Source organism: Papio anubis, chromosome 1 (assembly GCF_008728515.1).
Source record: "Papio anubis isolate 15944 chromosome 1, Panubis1.0, whole genome shotgun sequence".
Lineage (NCBI taxonomy): Eukaryota > Metazoa > Chordata > Mammalia > Primates > Cercopithecidae > Papio > Papio anubis.
In genome coordinates, this window is record NC_044976.1 from 16155863 (window position 1) to 16176943 (window position 21081).

A 21081-nucleotide genomic window follows, 5' to 3' on the forward strand; every position below is an offset into this window, starting at 1 on the left:
AGGCCTCAGCTGGGAGCATCGAAGGGCTGGGCCCCTATTACAAGACCTCAGAAACTGCATTATGGGCCTAAGACCCCCGAACACTAACATGCAATGATTTTTTTCCTTCTCTAGAGGAGCAGAAAAGATTCATAGCCTGCGATGATTGACTCTGCTTTTAACCAAGTTGCGTAGAAGCAACGAGTGTCACTTCCAGGAAGATGGATGATGTCTCTGCAGCGCGGGATGAGAGCCCAGAGGTTTGCAACTTCCCTGGTAAAAGTTTGTTCTTGTTTAGAAATCACCTTGGGGTTCGAAAAATATGGATCCATTGGAGAACGTGGTGAAGCTTGTCACGGTGAGTTTCCAGTGAGTTAAAGGAGCTGGAATTTAGTGTCATTCTGGCCCCATCATGTCTTCCCCAAGGAGGGCAATATACAAGGTCAGACCAGCTCCCTACACTAGGAACGTGCACTTGATCCAGTCCCCGACCAGCTCTGAGCCCTGGAACCCACCAGGTTTTCCGAGGATTAAATGAGTTGATGTAGGCAAGGCACTTGAAACCCTGCCCAGCACATAGCAGGCTCAAGGTCAATGTAAACCATTTATTATTACTATTCAGAGTATTCCTAGAATACCAGGTGGAGGGGAGAAGCCATGCAGGTAATATAGTTGTATTTGAGTTTGGCAGAGGGAATGAAAAGAGAACAAATCTTTCCTGTCTTTGTTTCTGTCTCTCAGTGTCCTGAACCTTGCATCCCAATTGCATTTCCACACACACACACACACACACACACACACACAACAGTGAGAATAGCAACAACAACAACAGAAGCAAGGCTCAGCTCAGAGAGGGGCGTCCATGTGCGCGGGCAGGTTCTCAGACAGAAGCCCTGGAGAAAACAGCCCAGAGGTGAAGCAGCAGTGCCAACCCCAGTTTCACAAACCAGCTGTTTCACCGGCCGTAGAATGTCATGGGTCTCTGGGCTCCGGGCTGGGAGTCCGTAGCTGGGGCCTGCAGTGCTGTGTTTAAACATCATGCGCTGTGACGGGCTTGTGTGCAGGGAGCGGAGGGTCTGGATGCACTCAGGAAATGTCATTTCTGAGCCTGGGGCACTCTCTCTGGTCAGGAGAGACCCGAGCTGATGAGCCTTCCCCATTAGCTCCATCACTGGCTCCTCTGGCTTTGAGAGGGAGCGGCTGCATCTCCCCTCCAGGATCAAAGCCACCGCTCTCTTTCTTTCCTGTTCCTGCCTTTTGTCTGCTCTTCTGTCTTGCCCAGAAATGATCTGGGGGAGAGCAAGGTTGTGTCAGGGAGTGGGGCTGAGGTGTCTACTCCAAGCTTTTGTGCTCTCCAGACCCCTTCCTGCACACCTGCACCTGCTGCCAGGATAGATAACCTCCTTCTCGATCCAAGGGCTCTCAGCAGGAGGGCATAGGGCTGTGACCACACATCATTAGAATGACTTTCAGAAAGTGCTTATTGTGTGCAGGTACCAACCTGCAGTGTCTCTTTCAGTTCTCCCAGTAGCCCGCTGAGGAAGCTGTGGTGACCCCACTGTAGAGATGAGAAAACTGAGACCCAGAGAGATAAAACAAATTGTGCCAAATCATAGTTTGAAAGAAGCAGAGTCAGGATTTGAACCCAGCTATGTGTGATTCCATTCTTAACCACTGCGCTGCCACGTGCTTTACCAAATGGAAGGCATGGCATGGTGGTGCGTGCCTATAGTCCCCGCTACGTGGGAGGCTGAGGTGGGAGAATCACTTGAGCTTGGGAGGCTGAGGCTGCAGTGAGCTATAAATGCACCACTGTACTTCAGCTTGGGCAACAGAGTGGGATCTTGTCTCTAAATAAATTAAGTAATTAAAATAAAATAAGATGGGGAATATCGAACAAATTTAGTTTTATTTTTAATTAAAAAGAAAATCCCTCCCCACTGCCCTTTCTAAAACAGATTCCAAAGTTTCCCCACTCATTGATTTATTCGATCCTATGAGAAGGGCTGGAAAATTGCTTTCCCACTTTAGTGATGAGAAAGGTGAGGCCCAGAGAGGTGAAGTGGCCATCTGAGCCCCTGCCACTGGCTTCAAGGCGGCTGTGTCTCCGGGAGGAGCCATCAGGGTGCTCTGCCAGCAGAAGGAATGATTATCATAAACTCATTTCCCAAAGTATCATTCTCTTCCTTTCAGAGATTGCATTTCAGTCGTTAATAAGGGCAGCATTCCCCAGCCTTCCGTCCCCACCTCCAGTTTCTGAGCTTCCTCCCTCTGCAGCAATTTAACCAAGTTATTCATTAACTGCTATGCACCCAGAAGGTATTTATATCAACTGCGCATTTGGAAGTGCAGCAGCCTTTGAAGTGTGGGTAACAAGCTGATGACCTGCTTGGGGACCAGGTAGGATCTAGGAATCCTGCTTTGCCAGCCTCACCTTCCCATGATCCTGAGTGTGCCGAACATAATGGAAGCCTCGATAATGGAAGCCTCGATAATAGAAGCCTCGTATCAGGCAGGGGATTGTCAGATAGGACTATTGTCATTCCGTCACTTTAACCTTTCAGTGGTTCCCCATCTTCTAACCAGCTTCCTACCTGCCTCTCTGCCTTCCTTTCTGCCTGCCTTCCTGCCTTCTTCCCTCCCTCCCTTCTTTCCTTTCTTCTTCTGTCCCTCCCTTCTTTTTTTCTTCTACCCATCCAGTCATTTATTCATCCATCCATCCATCCATCTTCATTCATTCATTATTTAATTAATTCATTTAATGACAGCCTACCTCATACTGCTCTAATTTTCCTATTTGCCAAAGCACTTATCACCTTTTTGACATACCCAAATAGTTATCTATCTGATATGGTTGGCTGTGTCCCCACCCAAATCTTATCTTGAATTGTAGCTCCCATAATCCCCATGTGTCATGGGACGGACCCTGTGGGAGGCAATTGCATCATAGAAGCGGGTCTTTCCCATGCTCTTCTTGTGATAGTGAATAAGTCTCACGAGATCTGATGGTTTTATAAAGGGCAGTTTTGGGCCAGGCACGGTGGCTCACACCTGTAATCCCAGCACTTTAGGAGGCCAAGGCGGGCTGATCACCTGAGGTTGGGCGTTTGAGACCAATCTGACCAACATGGAGAAACCCTGTCTCTACTAAAAATACAAAATTAGCTAGGTGTGGTGGTGCATGCCTGTAATCCCAGCTACTCGGGAGGCTGAGGCAGAAGAATCGCTTGAACCTGGGAGGTAGAGGTTGCAGTGAGCCAGGATTGCACCATTGCATTCCAGCCTGGGCCAACAAGAAAGGAATTCCATCTCAAAAATAAATAAATAAATGAAATAAAATAAAATAAAATAAAGGGCAGTTCCCGTGCCCACGCTCTCTTGCCTGCCACCATGTAAGATGTGCCTTTGCTCCTTTTTTGTCTTCTGTTTCCCATGCCATGTGGAACTGTGGGTCCATTAAACCTCTTTTTCTTTATAAATTATCCAGTCTTGGGTATTTCTTCACAGCAGTATGAAAATGAACTAATTATCTATCTATCTATCTATCTATCTATCTATCTATCTATCTATCTACCTGTCATCATTACTTATTGTCATTCTATCTTCACCACCATTTTCCCTATCACACTAAAATAAAAGCCACAAGGGCAAGAATCTTGGTGTTATTTACTTGTGTTCTAAGTGCCATCTAGGAGGTACTTAATAAATATTTGTTGAACGAGTAAATGAACACGACTATAATATTGAAGAAAACACAAATTTATAGGAATTAAGATAAATTGGAGGCTTCAAAGTATATAAAGAAATGCCATTGTCTATGACCCTATAGATAGTATTTCCTTTTATCTGCCTTTAGTTCTCCTTATGAGGGAAAGTTTGAGATCACCCGCCAGTAGGAAGAATTCAAGTTTTTCACCTGTCATCCTGAGTTCCCCAGTCCAACCCCTGCCATCCTCTCCTGTGATTCTCTAAAAGGTCCCCCACCCCACCTCACAGCTGGAGTTGACTGCATGTTCCAAACACACTCTCAGGCATCTTTCCATACATCAGGTCCTTTGCATGTTCTTTCTCCTTCAGGAATCTCCTCCAACCCCTTGTCCATCTGGAAAACCTTCTGCCCACTATTTGAAACTGACTTCAGATTGTATCTTCTTTGGGAAGTCTTCCTGGTCTTTGTTCTCCCCAGTTAGGGCAAAATTAGACTCACACTTTCCCCCTCCTCTACCGAAGAGCATGGCAGGTGGTGAATTTGTTTATTTCTGTCTGTCTCGCCTACGAAATGAGAGCTCTTTGGACCAGGAACTGTTTCCTCTGTACCTAAGACAGAGTGGTATTTGTGGAATCGTTTCTTTCTTTCTTCCTTTTTTTTCTTTCTTTTTTCTTTCTTCTTTTTTTTTTTTTTGAGATGGAGTCTTGCTCTGTTGCTCAGGCTGGAGTGCAGTGGCACAATCTCAGCTCACTGCAAGCTCTGCCTCCTGGGTTCACACCTTTCTCCTGCCTCAACCTCCCTAGTAGCTGGGAGTACAGGTGCCCGCCACCATGCCTGGCTAATTTTTTGTGTTTTTAGTGGAGATGGGGTTTCACCGTGTTAGCCAGGATGGTCTCGATCTCCTGACCTCGTGATCCGCCTGCCTCGGCCTCCCAAAGTGCTGGGATTACAGGTGTGAGCCACCACGCCCAGCCAGAACCATTTCAATAATAACTATTTGTGGAATTATTATAACGTTGGTGGTTACCTACTATGTATCAGTGACTATTCTAAGCACTTTAACATCAATACTCATAGTAACTCTGTAATATAGGAACTGTGATTATCTCATTTTTATAAATGAGAAAACAGACACAGAGAGATTGTGGTCATTTATCCAAGGTTATACAGTGAATAAATGATGGCGCCAGAAACAGAACCTTGGTAAGCTGGCTTTACAGCCTTTGAGCTGAATGTCTTTGTGATATTGGACTACTCTTTCCACATGTCTGGGTCTCAGTTTTCCCGTCTGTACAATGAATTGTTAGGGTGAGGTAATGTTTAAGAATTCTTTTAATGAGAACTCCCTTTGGATTCTCTTCTATCCAGGGATGATGTCTCCACAGTTAGCAGCCTCCTGCTTGTAGAAATGTGGTTGGGACCCTACAGTGCTGGGGAGGACAGTACCAACAAGTTTTTATTTCTAGGACAGTTTTGGTCTAGAAGGAGGAACAGGGGAATGGGTGATAGATTGAATACGTCAGAGACCCTGGACTGTGTTAGATTATATTATTTTCCCTCAGTTCTTTCCATGTCTCCCTTGCCATGGCTTCTTGCCATGCATAGTATGTACTTTCCCACTGACTTTGGACTTGGCCATGGGACTTGCTTTGGCCAATGTAACGTGGGTGGAAGTAATTGTGTGCTAGTTCCAAGACAAGCTCTTCAGAGCCATGGCAATTCCCACCAGCATTCTTGATGCTCCATTCCCCACAGGAGAGCCTGAGCCTTGAGGCTTCCTAGAATCAAGACACATGGAGCACACCTGGTCCCTTTGAAGGCTTAGAGTTCAGCCTGGCCCAATTTAATCCAGCCAAAATCAGCTGAACTGCATTTGACCTAGAAACCTGTGAGTATGAAATGCATATTTTGTGGTATGAGCCATTGAGACCTTGGGACTGTTTGTTACGTATCCTTAGTATAGAGGAAACCTGAACAATATGTAGACTAAGCACCAGACCAGTGTGAGTGCAGCATCCTTGTTTAATCAGAATGAGATCTAACATTAGCAGTAACCCTTAAGCAAACAGGTAACATTCAGACTTTTCTTCCTCTCCCAGTCCTTGCTAGGCAACATCTTAGGTATGACCTGACCAGACAATAGAATGACTCTTTTTTTTTTCTTTCTTTTTTGAGGTGGAGTCTTGCTCTGTTGCCTAGGCTAGAGTGCCATGGTACGATCTCAGCTTGCTGCAACCTCCGCATCACGGGTTCAAGCGATTCTCGTGCCTCAGCCTCCCGAGTAGTTGGGATTACAGGCGTGTGCCACCACGCCTGCCTAATTTTTGTATTTTTAGTAGAGACAGGGTCTTACTATGTTGGCCAGGCTGGTCTTGAACTCCTGACCTTAAGTGATCCACCCGCCTCGACCTTCCAAAGTGCTGGGATTACAGGTTTGAACCACTACACCTGGCCTAACATGATTGTTCTTGGTTCTATTAGAGCCAATGAAGCTACATTTCCTCTGATAATCAAGCATGCCTCCAAAGGAAGTACTCAGGCACAGCCTTGTAGAAGAAAAGGCTTGAGTGGGCAAAACCCATTTCCTTGCCATTTGCCCTGTCCCCTCCATCACTTGGGAATATTTAATATAGAACTAGGACTTCCATGGTTTGATCCAGGGCATGGAAGAGTCTGTTTTCGATGATTTGAAATATTAAGTAATGTAGGGAGATATCTCGGGAAAAAGGTTGATGTGTCCCCTCTTTCTGCCTGCCGAATCTGTTACACGGGTGTGGGTGGTTTCAGTAGTATGCTGAGAGGGAGATGGAAATGGTGGGGAAGGAACTTAGAAAATTTCTATAATTTTGGAGCTTAGACAATCTTTATGAAAATCTCTCTTTCTGATTCAGGCTTAGTTTGGGCATTACCCAACTCCCTTGAGATAGCACATGCCAATAAAATCTCCTGAGATCTTGCCAGCCTGTTGTCTTAGTTCTCAGGACCTGACCCTGGGGCCCTGGGGCCCTGGGGCCCTGGGGCCATGGCTACAGTGGTGAACGGGTCCCAGTGTTCACCACTCACAGACACCATCTCACCAAACCTTGTATTCGGTTCCTACTGCTGCTTAAAACAACACACGTTCACTCTCCTACGATCTGGAGGTCAGAGGTCTGAGAGCAGTTTCACTGAACTAAAGTCAAGGTGTTGGCAGGGCTGGTTCCTTCTGAAGGCTCTGAGGGAGAATTTGTTTCCTTGCCATTTCCAACTCCCAGAAGCATCTGCAGTCTTTAGCTTTTAACCCCTTCCTCTCATCACTCCAGTCTACCACTTTCATCATCACATCATCTACTGCTGACTCGGAGCCTCCTGCCTCCTTCTTATAAGGCCTCTAGTAATTACATTGGGCCCAATCAGAAAATCCAAGGCACTCCTCATTTCAAGGTCTGCAAAGTCCCTTTTACCATGCTAGGTAACATAGTTACAGGCTCTAGGAAGTAGAATGTGGATGTCTTTGGGAGGCCATTGTTCTGCCAATCAAAGACCCTGACATTCCTTCCAGGGTAGAGAACACAAGCATTATCACCCAGTTATTTCCATTTTATAGCTGAGGAAACTTCAGCCAGTAAGTTGTAAATCCAGGACCAGAACCCAGATCTCTGACTCGCACTTTTAAAGCTATTGTTATTATTAATATTTACTCTTAATAATTTAATTAATAGTCATGAATTAGATGAATTTGAATACTTTTAATTCATCAAATGTTTGCAATGTGCTCAGCCCTGTTCCAAGACCATTTACATATGTTATGCACTGTTGTAGCTCTGATGTTACAGATGAGATACCTGAAGTTTAGGGAATTCGGGAAACTTGCTTGAGCCGTTACGTGGTGGAGCTGGGATCAGAACCCAGGTCTTCTAATATGACTGTGTAGTAGATGCTATTGATGATGCTTCCAGATCCCCTTTACCAGGCCAATGCACCCATCCCCCAGCTGCAGGGCATGTTGGCAGCTAACAGCTCACAGGTGTCCCCTTCTCCTGAGAATTGCCCTCGGCCCCCAGAAGTCATTTCACCAGGAAATATTTGGAAGAGTACACCATCCTTACAGGGTAGCCCCAGGAAGTAGTAGCTGATTGATCCAGGGTTTACGCTGCTGATGCCCTTCACTCAAGGTGGGACAAGTCTTTGACGCCATGCTGCAGAGCTCCTGTGGGATTAGGATGAAGCTAGACCTCAGAGGCCCCACCTCTTTATTTTGCTTCTTCCCCTGCCCCCATCGTATTTGACTCAGTCCTAAGTTTCCTGAGAGTGCTGCTTCAATCGTTCGCTTACATGGGAATTCCCATCTCAGGCTCTTCTTGTAGAAAAGCTGACCTAAGACACCATATCAAGTAGGTTTGGTCCTGAAAGCAGAACTAATGGGAATGATAAAGAATAAAGAATTTGTTTCAGGGATTTGGCCTCCTGCAACCATGGGAACGAGTGAAACAGTGTGTGTAAGGTTGTTGCTTGTGCATCTGGTGTTGATCCTGAAATCAGCCAGCAGGCAGCTGGGAAAAAGAAAAGGATGCTTGTGAAGTGGGGAAAACAATGACTCCTGCAAAGAACAAGCTAGAACTTACAGTGATGAGCTGGAACTTGTGTGTGTCTCTCACCACCCGCCAGCTTGCAACTCCCATGGTGCAGGTGACCTGCAGAAGAAGCCAGCATGCTTCACCATGGAGCTGCATGGCACCCAACCGAGGACCCAGAGATGCTGGCTGAGATGTGGCAGGAACTGGGGTTGCTGTGGGCCCAGCTGCTGCCCCACCCCGACAAGGTGAGCCAGGAGATCGGCAACCATGTGCGAGAATTACAACCGTGTCTGATCCTCCCCTGACTTCTGAATGCAAACATGGCTGCTGCTTCACTTCACTTTGCCTTCCAAATTCCAAGCAAATTTCTCTGCTGCCAACCTAACTCAGAAGCATAAATTTAAAGGTATTCTAAGACATGTATTTCCAGCTTAGTTAAGCTGACCCTGTACAAAACCACCGTAGGCTACCCCCCGTCAACCTGGCACACCCACACGCTTCTTTTAACCAGATTTAACTTCCAAATTAAGCATGCAAAAGCATGCTTCCTCCTAACATAATGCAACTGTCCCTTGTAAAACTGAAAACACGCCACACTTACCTTCTTTTCAAAAGATGACACAAAGTCCCTTTTGTCCCTCCTCTTTGGGTGAGGTTCATTCCTTTCCTAGCTGAGTCAAATTCCTTTTTAGACCTCTTATTTAAATTCTGAATGATAAGGTTAGCTACTGTTAACAAATTCTATGTTAGATGATAGGGGAATGAGAAAGGAGAAGAAGTAATTAACATATGCACAAAATTGTCATATCAGAATAAGGAAGAAATACTCACTGTCTATTACTGCCCTCTTCTTCAACTGGTCATGTGGTTGTAGTTGGCATTTATAATTTCCTTCTTCTGCTGCCCATTTCTTATCCCATTTGCTCTCAGCAATAACCTTGGCCTATTATGGGTTCTTGCATGATAGGGTGACTCAAACCTTCCCTATTTAAGAATCTAGGCTGTTAGCTGTCCTGCGTCTTATGAGTGGTTATAGTTTTCATTGATGTTATCACAGGGCATGCATATACTAACAGGTGACCATTGGGATATCTTCCATTCAGGGCATCTTCTTACTAATTCCCATTGTATAGTAATAATCTGTATTTCTCCTTGATATTCAGGATTAATTACTCCAGCTGGTATAGAGACCCCTTTCTATACCCATTGATTCTCTGGCATGGGGATCCCAAAGTTTTCAGATAGCACTCCTAACTCCAGTTTAATGGGAGCAGTGTTATGTCCCCTGGTGAAGGCATTCCTCCTTTGGGAACTGAGACCTCTGGACTAACATGGGGACAGGAAGCAAACATTTAACTAGTGGATTACATAGGATAATGGTGAGAAGAGACACTCCCATTTCCACCCCTCAAGTCCCAGACCTGGCGATTTTGGTTGTGGGATGAATAGCACCATACCTTGGTTGCTGGTTTAAGAGCATAGACTGCATCTTGGAGGGTATTTCCACAGCACTGCAAGGTGTTGCCACAAGGCTGGTACCTTAATTGAGTCTTCAAAGGGCCGTTCCATGATTCTACCAGGCCAGCTGCTTCAGAATGATGAGGAACATGGTAAGACTAGTGGATGACCTGAACGTGGGCCCCCTGGTGCCCATCCTTTGCTCTGAAGATTTCCTGAGTCAGAAGCAAAGCTGTGTGGCATGCTGGTGGTGAACGAGGCATTCTGCAAGGCCCCAGATGCTGGTTTTGGCAGAGGCCCTGTGGTCAGGGAAGGTAGATCCATGTCTGGGCAAGGATCTAGGTAAGTGAATGAGAATGAAGCATGGGGCTGTACTCTAGAGCCACATTGGGAGTTCAGTGTTGGGCTCTGCTGTTGGTACTTGGGCATTGGCAGTGACTGTAGCCTGGTCAGCCTGAAAGAGTGAAAGTCCAAGTTGCTGAGTCCCTGCATAGTTTCCATCCCCTTCTTTGTGGCCATTTTGATCATGAGTCCTTTGGGTAATGATGAGGGCTGGGTCTTGGGAACTAAATGGATCATCTTGTCCACTCAATTACTAAGATCCTCCTATACTGAGGTCACTCTTCTGTGAATATTTACATGGGACACACATACTGTCACCCTGTCTACCAATTCAGAAAGTTCTAGCTGTATACTTCTCAAGACCTTTTTCACCAATTTTCCAATTATAGAAAATTATTTTGTAATAATTATTATTTTGTAATTATTTTGTAATCATTATTATTTCCAATTATGGCCCAAGGGCCTGACTATTCAGCCAGACCACGAGCCACAGCCTATGAATCCACAGGCTGTGGCCGTCTCTCCCCACAGGCTAAATAAACAATCAGGTTCACTGCTCAGTTATGCCCCTGGAGGATTGTCCATCACCACTGTCCCAAAGTGCAGGCTGTCCTGTTGCAGTTGCCCTTCTGGGTAGCACCAGCACGTTGTGCAGAAATATGTGTCAGCCAGAATCAGCTGTGACCTTTCACAGTCCACTTATCTCACGGCATTCCACATGGGTTATTGGTGTGGGTTGAGGGAGAGGAAGGATGCAGTCTGAAGAGTAGACAGGGCATATGGAGTGTTTGCTCATACAACCAACTTGCGTCTTCATGGCCTGTTCGAACTGATATTGTATATACCACTTCTATTTTATGATAAAATTGCTGTCATGTGTGCCTGATTTTATAGTTTGGTTGGTTAGGCAAAATCCAGTGCGTGACAGGCAGTTCAGAAGATATCACAACTTGTGGCTCATAGTCAAGCTTTCAATCTCTATTAATGCCCAGTAGCCATCCAGAAGCTGTTTCTCAGAAGGAGAATAATTATTTTCAGAGACTGTCATACTTTCCCCCCAAATAATAAGGGCCTGTGCTGTGAGTCACCCATTAGGGGCCTGCCAAAGTCTCCATACAGCATCCCTCTCAGCGACAGACTTTGTCTGCTGGTCGTACAGCCCATGTGGCAGAACAGCTTGCATGGCAACGTGCACCTGTCGGGGAATGGGCGCACAGGTCTTGCATGATAAATCCACTTCAGCATTCCAACACCCCCAAGCCTTTGGATACCTTCGTTTACAACCTATCAAGGAGATGCTGGCATTAGAACTTCACTTAGTGTAAGCCACCTCTGCATCCAGGTTTTAGTCAATCAACCAAGCAAATAGTTAGGGCCAGTCTCAGCTGCTTGAGCCAACACACTGGATCCAGAATCTCTGTTTAATGCATTCGTGGCAATGAATTTGGCCTGACCCAACACCCTCAGGGGCCATTTCTGGAACTACACAGAGAAGGGAATTCTGGGAAATGTAGTTCCAGCTGACTAGGATGCCACAGTCCAAAGCATTGCTGACACATTGCCTTCCTCTACCTGGCTGTCTTTTTCAGCTTCCAGATGAAATTACATCTTGTTTTCCCTTGCAGTGGAATGGGTCTCTTTTTAGAACTACGAGGGTAAGTGCAATGTCATGCTTTCCCCAGATTAAAACCAAAGGTCACGGCCACTTCCTTTTAGGCCTCAGAGTCACTGACATCTTGTATTGGGAGTCCCTCTATGGCGTGGCATGGTGGCTCACACCTGTAATCCCAGTGCTTTGGGAGGCCAAGATGGGAGGATTGCTTGAGGCCAGGAGTTTGAGACCAGCGTGGTAAAATAATAATAATAATAATAATAATAATCAGAGTCCCACTATCTCTGTATTGATAATAGCTCCCCACCTACAAGTTGCTCTCAGCAATTGACACATACCCTGCCACTTAATTCTGACAACTTTATGATGAGGGAATTATTATCCCCGTTTTGCAGATGTGGAAACTGAAGCCAAGAGGGCAAACTTGTGCAATTAACAAGGGATAGAACTGCAGTTCAAAATCAGTTCCCTGCCTCTATTGCCAGGGCAGGTTATAGGGAACTTTCTCCCCCCTCCCCCTTTTTTTCCAGCTTGAGTTAAAATCCACTCCAGGTTGTTGGAGAGGGATTAGATATGGAATCCCAGAACCACAGATTGTCCTTGCTGGATGGGGCCCTCAATAACACTTTAGAGTTGGGAAGATTAAAGAAGTTGAAATTGAGGTGGTTTGTCCAAGGCAAGCCAATGGGACATTAACAGCACCTGGATCAGAGGGTGATGGCCAGAGCTGTGTCTAGGGGATGAGAATGAAGTGGGGGAATGAGCTTGCAGTTCCGAAAGTGCCTGATGCTGGGATTCACATCATCCTTAGACCAACATTGTGCCTGTTCAGGGAATCACATTCTTTTTCCCGACTTACCATCTGGTCCCAGCAGGCAGGTACAGCTGGCCAGCTTGGCTCTAACCAACCTTCACCACCTGCCCTCCTCATTGGCCAGACAGCCTTAAAGAGAGTCCCTTTGGGCCAGTCCCCATATGTCACTTGGATTTCCTTGGCCTCATTTGGTTCCAAGGGAGCTAGGAGTCTCTTCTTGATTTGTTTGTTCTAGGAGAAGAGTGAGGGGTCCCATGGAGGCCGATGGCCCATTTCTTGAGGACTGGCCTGACTGTGTACTCAAATAAAAAGACACAAGCAAGTTGCTCTTATTTCAAGCTTATCTAGATCCAGCTGATGTGGACACTCCTATTCCAGTGCTGGCATCTATAGTTTAGTGGGGGACATTCTCTGCAAATGCATCATGGCCTGGACATGTGGGCCTTTCAGGTCTCTATCTCTACTTAGTGCTCTAGGAAACAGCAGGCACTGGCTGAATAAGGCTTGGGTGGGATTCATGCATTCATTCAGTAAACACCCTTGAGCTCCTTTAGTGCGTGGACCAGCACTGCCGGCAGAGAGGTATGAATGATAGAGCAGGAGATGCCTTGCCCTTGCGAGGATACATTCTAGTGGGGAAAGATGGGCAACTAAGCAAAAGCAAAATAAATAGCTGTATTATATGCTGTGGTAGAGGTAATATGTGATATAAAAGAAATATACAGCAGGGTAAGGGGGAGCAGGGATGAGGGAAGGGGGACAAGTTGCAGAATTAAAGAGGGTGGTGAGGGAGGTGGCCATGTGGGTGTCTGGGGAGGAGCATGTCAAGGAGAGGATACAAAGGCCCTGGGGCAGGGAAGTGCTGGTGTGTTCCAGGAACAGCAAGGAGGCCATAGTGGTTGGAGTGGAGGGAAGGAGGGGGAGACATAGGAAAGGAGGTCAGAGAGGTGGGAGGGATGGGGGCAGATGCTACTTCTAATTCAACCATGGGAAGGACTCAGTTTTTTCTTTACTCTTTTCTTTCTTTCTTTCTTTTTTTTTTGGAAACAGGGCCTTGATCTGTTACCCAGGCTAGACAACAGTGGCCCAATCATGGCTCAATGAAGCCTGAACCTCCTAGGCTCAGTCATTCTGCCCATCTCAGCCTTCTGAGTAGCTGGGGCTACAGGCATGCACCACTGCACCAGGCTAATGTTTGTATTTTTAGTAAAGACGGGATTTTGCCATGTTGCCCAGGCTAGTCTCGAATGCCTGACCTCAAGCAATCTTCCCACCTCGGCGTCCTGAAGTGCTAGGGTTACAGGCATGAGTCACTGTGCCTGGTCCTTTGTTTTTTTTTTTTTTGAGGCAGGGTCTTGCTCTGTCACCCAGGCTGGAGTGCAGTGTCATGATCACAGTTCACTGCAGCCTGGACCTCCTAGGCTCAGTGGATCCTCCTGTCTTGACCTGAATAGCTGGGACTACAGGCATGCACCACAGAGCCAGGCTAATTTTTGTATTTTTCTGTAGAGATGGGGTTTTGCCATGTGACCCAGGCTGGACTCAGCTTTTGCTCTCAGTGAGATGGGGAAGTGCTGCAGAGTGTTGAGCCAAGGATTGACAGGATCCGACCTACCTTTGTAAAAGGTGCTTCAGGCTGCTGCGTGGAGAACCCACTTCGGGGAGTCAAGAGAGGAGGGTGTTGCAGTAATCAGGTGAGAAATGATGAGGGCATAGACCAAGATGACTGTGGGGGAGCAGGTGAGTAGCCATCAGATTTGTGGATGTATTTTGAAGGTGGATCCAATAGAATTTGCTGATGGGTTAGAAGTAGAGGGGTGAGAAGAACAGGGTCAAAGATGATGCTAAGCTTTTCAGTCTGAACAACTGAATGGATGGATACCAAGTAGAACTTCCTGACTGGCTCTGCCACTTACTGACTAAGATACCTTGGACCACTTAGTTACTTAACAGCTCTGTGCCTCAGTTTCCCCAAATGTAAATGTGGGAGAAAAGTAGTCTGAGCTTCATGAGGTTATTATGAAGACTGACCTGGTATGTAGTAAGGACTCAGTAAACATTAGCTCTCATTATTATTATTAATTATTATTATTATTGTTGGTGGTGGTGTTGGCGTAGAATCTAACCCCAGAGTCAGTGGACTCCATCCTGCAGGGTGTGTTTTTGTAAAGGATCATTGGGCCAGGGCTATGCTCATTTGTTAACATATTGTCTGTGGCTACAGTGGCCGAGTAGAAGAGCTGCAAAGCCCAGAGTATTTCCTGCCTAGCTCTTTACCAAAAGTTTGCCCATCCGTGCTCTACACCAAATTGACTCCTTTTCAGAGCATGTTTCAACACAGATTTCCCATGCTTTTTTTGGGGGGGGTTGGCCCAATCCTGCACCAGGATGGGGTGAGGGTTCAGTGGACAATGTTCCTGTCTCCCTGCCCTCACCCTGAAACTGTCCCACCCAGGCCCAGAGCTCAGTGTGATGCTGGCTCTGGGAGAGATGCCTGGAGGTGCGCGTCCCCCTGTCCCCTCCTCCCTCTCTCTCTCCTGAGCATGTTGTTTGTGGTAATCACATGCCCATCACAGCGCTTGGGCGACATGACACTATAGAATTACACGGCTGAGTGGAGGGATTAATAGCTGATGGAGCGGGTGGCCCTGGAGAGTCGGATGCTGATCCGCCAGTAGCTCGGGCGTGCACCCCACCCCTGTCCCTCCCTCCCTGTCATGCTCCCAGGCGCTGCAGGGGCCTCTCCAGGCCAAGGCATTCATCAGTGATGCGGGAAGGAGACAGACCAGCTTGGGAAGCACCCGGCTGGCATCTGACGCAGCTGTGCCCCCTCACTGTCTGTGTGACCCCGGGGGAATCACCTGACTTCTCCGAGGGATCGTTTAGAGGATGGGAGATGATCCCGTTTGTATGTGCGGCCCAGAGTGGAAACATTTCCTCAGGGACCATGGTGGCCTTTTGACTTCCTGACATCAAGGGTCCAACACAGAGCTTAGCATGTGACAGGCGCTCAGAAAATAAGTGCCGAGTGAGTAAAGGGGAGGAGTGCGGAGCCTGCATGGGTGTGGTGCCCAATTATTGTTGCTATTGATATTAATTTTCTTATTAGCTGTTTTATTTATTTGCTATTGATGATAGTAACAATTTTACTCTGAGGTCAATTCTTGGAAGCCTTCCTTTGGCCAGCCTGCAGGAGTAGGCATGAGTTTCCAGACACTGGTGGGGTTTTCCCAGCCGGGAGCAGGAAGAAAAGAGCTGGGGTGTTGGAGGACGAGGTTGCTGAGGGTGAATGCCTTTGGATTCCCACTGCAAGGTTGGCGACAGAGTGAAGGCATGGGCAGCTCTGACACATAGAGACAAGTGATGGATGAAAAGAAAGAAAGAAAGATTGACAGATAAATAAATAGAAGACGGAAGCAAAGGTAGACAGGCAGGTTGCCAGGCAGGCAGATAAATAGATAGGTAAGTGATGGCTGGTGTCCTCTGCTCAGCACCTCCTCCTCTCTCGCTCGCCCCTCCGCTGTCGCACACTCATAATAAGACAGAAAAAGAGCCCGGCGTTGACTCAGCACCTTAGGGGGCTGAAGACTTGGTGGAAATTCTGAGGGCAGCCGGGCCACATCGCCTGTGTCTGCCTTTATGAGCAGGAACTAAAGATGCAGATCAAAGGTGAGTTTGGACCAAAAGAGGCAGACTTGTAGGGGTGTGGGATGGAAAGAGGTGTGACTGGAAGCAGGAGCTGTGGATTTGAGACTCAGCTTTTCCACTCTTTTTTTTTTTTTAGATAGAATCTCGCTCTCTCGCCAGGCTGGAGTGCAGTGGAGCAATCTCAGCTCACTGCAACCTCAGCCTCCTGGATTCAAGCAATTCTCCTGCCTCAGCCTCCTGAGTAGCTTGGACTACAGGTGTGTGCCACCATGCTCAGCTAATTTTTGTATTTTCAGTGGAGACGGGGTTTCACTATTTTGGCCGGGATGGTCTCGATCTCTTGACCTTGTGATCCCCTGCCTCGGCCTCCCAAAGTGCTGGGATTACAGGCATGAGCCACCACGCCTGGCCAAAACTCAGCTTATCCACTCTTTTCTTTTCTTTTTTTCTCTTCTTTTCTTTTCCTCCTCTCTTCTCCTCTTCTCTCCTCTTCTCTCTCTTTTCTTTTCTTTTTTTATGAGACAGAGTCTTGCTCTGTCACCCAGGCCTCACTGCAGCCTTGACCTCCTGGGCTCAAGCAATCCTCTCCCCTCAGCCTCTCAAAATGTTAGCATTACAGGCGTGAGCCACTGAGCCTGGCCAGCTACCCATTTTTTTTTTTTTTTTTTTTTTCTGATTGTGTGACCTTGAGCAAGTTTATGCTTTTCTGGGCCTCAGTTTCATCTCCTATCCTTTGAGCTGCTGGGCAGGTCATGAGGAGATGTGCCATGCCACTGCCAGGGGTGGTGATTACAGACACTGATCTGACATTGGGCTAGGGGACTTGAGTGACAAAATGCAAAGCGTTTAGTGATGATGTGAACGCTGTGGGTGTATGCTCACCCATGTGTGGGTCTGTCGGCCTGCCTGGGTCGGAGCTTTACTGTGATGCTGGGTGATTGGCGTCACAGTCAGGCAGACTGTCTGCCTCATGCGGGAGCTGTGCGTGTGGGATCTCGGTTCCCTTGAGTCACAGCTATGATGGGCCCAGCCACACTGCTGGAAGCAGGGCACACTTTGCTGGCCCCTGCACTCACCATCACCCTGCAAAGTCACTTTGACATCTGGAGGCACGACTGGCTGTGTAATTAGCAGAACCCTGGCCATAATAAACACGTGGGGTCTCTTGTTAAAAAATTATTGATAATTTCAGGATGGCAACGGCAGAAGAGTAAACCAAACCCCTTGTGCCTACACAGGCTGCACCCCGCAAAGCCCACCCTGCCTTGGGCCACACGGTCCCTTGACTAGTGAGATGAGGGTGAGGACGGGGCTATGAGTTGTACTCCCCTCGGTTCTCCCACTTACTAAGTCTGTGAAATTGGATGGATCACTTAATCTCTGTGCCTCTGTTTCCTCATCTGTAAAATGGGGTTATGATAGCACCTGCCTCCTATGCTTTTTGTGTCAATTAAATGAGTGAATATACCTTCAGCACTGGGCACTGTGCCCACCCCAGGTACACAAGAAATATCAGTGATTGTCATTATCCCGCTGACCAAGTTCCAGAGCCAGCAGGTGACAGGGTCTGAAGATGGAAACAGAACTGTGCAAATCCAAACATCTCCCTCCAGGATAGATTCCAAAGTTAGCCTTTCCCAGGCTCTGGGGCCCAGAAATGGGCAGGAGTTTGTTTTTTCCATACAAGAGCTCATGGCTGTCCCTTTAAGAGAAAATCTGTGGCCCGCTGACACTGGCTATGAGCCCCCATCTACCCTTGGGTCATGGGGAGCCAGTTCCTGGTACCTTTCTATTCTTTCCTTGTCAAGGAGCCGCTGATGCTCATTTTCCCTGATCTCACCTGTATCTGAAAGTGGGGGCTACAGAGAGGAGGCTCAGGGACAGGCAAAGGCTAATCAGAGGTGCCCGCAGTGGGAGGGGTAAGTGGAGGAGGGACAGCGGGAAGCAGGGCAGGTCTGCAGTACTCAGAGGCTCACCTATATCCAAGACCTTACCTCTGCACTCAGGAGACTTTGGTCCAACCTTATGTATGAGACTTAGACACGTACTTAGCTCATAGATGAGCACAGATTTAGATTTTAAAAAACAACAAAGAACAAACTTGGGCAGGTATTGCTTATGTTGACATGGTGGATAGACCAGCCTTGGGTAGGAGCTTAGATAGGAAGCACTGAGAACTGGGCAGATCAAGGAGGATTCCTGGAGGAGCTGCTGCTTCCACAGGCAATGTGGGGCTGGCAGCCATGTCTTGCCGTGCAGCCTTTCTCCTTCTCAGGGACAGCATGTTGCCATCAGCAGCAGGCACTGAGTGGGGGCATCAGAAGGGTCTAGAGCACCACTCTTTGCATCTAGGAGTCCACAGGTCTGGGCAGATCTGACCCTGTGGGTGGGGACACTGTGTGGACCAGGTTGACAGAGGGAGAGGCGAGCAGATGGCTCCTTGGGGACTGTGGATGGGGGCCCGGGTTTGGCTTTTAGTGTAAGTGGTAGAAGGTTTGTGCAGAGTTCTAGGCAGGAACATGACGTGATTTGATTTACGCTTTAAAAAGATCACTCTGATGATTGGTTGGAGAATGTGGGGTAAGGAGCCAGGAGTGCAGCTGACAGGCCAGTTAGGAGGTTTGTCACATTATCCAGGTTGTAGGGGAGAGGGGCTCGGACTCGGGGGTGGGAGCTGGAGACGAACATACGTATTGGAGATTTACTTTAGACACTGAATTCCCAAGCCACGCCGCCAGTTTTGAGATGGGAGCTGCAGGAAGAAGGATCAGGTGTAGCTCCTACGGAGGAATGGGGGCTGGCAGAGAGGAGGAGAGGGAGGGGAAGATAAGATCCTGTTTGGGGCTTGTGGAGTCTGAGATGTTTGTGAGGCATGGATGGGGAGTGCTGATGACGAAGCTTGGGGTTTAGGGGCAGGGCAGACTCACTTCCTAACCCCGGGTGTTTATTCTCCTCCCTGACAATGCTCTGACTCTCATGGAGAGACTTACAGGTGGAATTCAGGTAGCAGGCATGGGAGGTTAAGGGACTAGTTCGGGTGGGCACTTTCTTCAGGGGCCCTCAGATCCTCTCGGCCAGCGCTCCTCTGTGCTTTCTTGGGAGAATGGTGGATCCCGTCTCTGAAATGAGGGATTTTATGTAGTCGGGATGGGAAGAGAAAGAGAAGAAACAAGAGAAGAGGGAACCCAGAAAATGAGACAAACAAATGAGACCAAAATGGAGGGGGATGGAATTAGGAAGATGGAGCAGGAAAGAATGAGGCAGAAAGACAGAGGGGGTGGAGATGGGGTCGAGAAGCAGGTGCCGGTGGGGCAGGCATACCGAGGAGATGGAGATGCGGGGGGCATCGGTTAGGGTCTCTGGGGAAACACTGGGCACGCGGTCAGGTGTAACTGAAGAGAGTTAATGAAGGGGTCTTTTTTTTTTTTTTTTTTTTGAGGCGGAGTCTCGCTCTGTCGCCCAGGCTGGAGTGCAGTGGCCGGATCTCAGCTCACTGCAAGCTCCGCCTCCCAGGTTTACGCCATTCTCCTGCCTCAGCCTCCCGAGTAGCTGGGACTACAGGCGCCCGCCACCTCGCCTGGCTAGTTTTTTGTATTTTTTAGTAGAGACGGGGTTTCACCGTGTTAGCCAGGATGGTCTCGATCTGACCTTGTGATCCGCCCGTCTCAGCCTCCCAAAGTGCTGGGATTACAGGCTTGAGCCACCGTGCCCGGCCGAAGGGGTCTTTTATAGAGATGTGGGCAGGGTGAGGGGAAGCCAGCGACAGAAGGCACCCAGGGAGATGTGACTGTGAGGAGCCAAGGCCCCTTCCCCAGCAAACCCAAAGCCCAAGGTGAGGGAGCCGCTTCCAGAACCCAGCGGGTGATGGCAGGGTCACTGGATAGGAGCTGCAGCTTCGGGGAGAAGGGATTGGCCAGTGCCTGAGGGGCCCCAGGGGAAGGAGAGGGGGTCAGGTCTGGTGATACTTTCTTCTCCGGCCTCCAACCCACCAGTACTCCCTGGGTCAACTGAAGCTGGGGTCAGGGAGCCCTGGAGATGCACCTGAGAGGTCTGCCTCTTGGTGCACAGAGGCAGGCACAGAAGGGCAGGGCAGAGGTCAGGCAGGGGCAGGGAAGGGCAAACAGAGAAAGCCCTGCACGGAGAAGAGGAGAAAGAAAGAACAGCAGACTCATAGAAAGATGGGTTGGGGCGGACGTGGTGGCTCACGCCTGTAATCCCAGCACTTTGGGAGGCCAAGGCGGGTGGATCACCTGAGGTCAGAAGTTGGAGACCAGCCTGGCCAACATTTTGAAACCCTGTCCCTACTAAAAATACAAAAATTAGCTGGGCGTGGTGGCATGTGCCTGCAATCCCAGCTACTAGAGGGGCTGAGGCAGGAAAATTGCTTGAACCTGAGAGTCGGAGGTTGCAGTGAGTTGAGATCGTGCCACTTCACTCCAGCCTGGGCAACAGAGCGAGACTCTGTCTCCAAATAAAAGAATAAATAAATAAACAAACAAACAAATAAATGAATGAATAAAATGGGCTGGAGGAGGAGGGGAAGTTAGAAGGTAGAGACAGGAACAAGAAAATCTGACCCCGGGTAATGGAGATTGACATTTAGGAAAGAAAACGGCCATCAGCCAGGGATGTCACCTGCGCTGATTGGCCTTGGGTTTCCTTAGAGCCATGGGACTGGGGCCCCGCACAAAGCCTTTTTGTCCCTACAGGAAGGGCCCAGTCACCAAGCCAGAGCCTTGTGTGGCTGCAAACCCAATTTCCCTCCACAGAGGCATTTGTCCCCTCCCTCATGGTGACACGTACCAGACAGTTAAAAGAAAATTCCTGCTTTTGGGTTTTAATGTAATTAATTGCAAGCATTCCTGCCCCATCTTGCCATTTCCTCTGGGAGCCAGGGTTGCACTGAGGATAAGGCTTTTGTCTTCTAAGCATCCTATTGCTAGCTGGTGGCTGGACCTCCTGC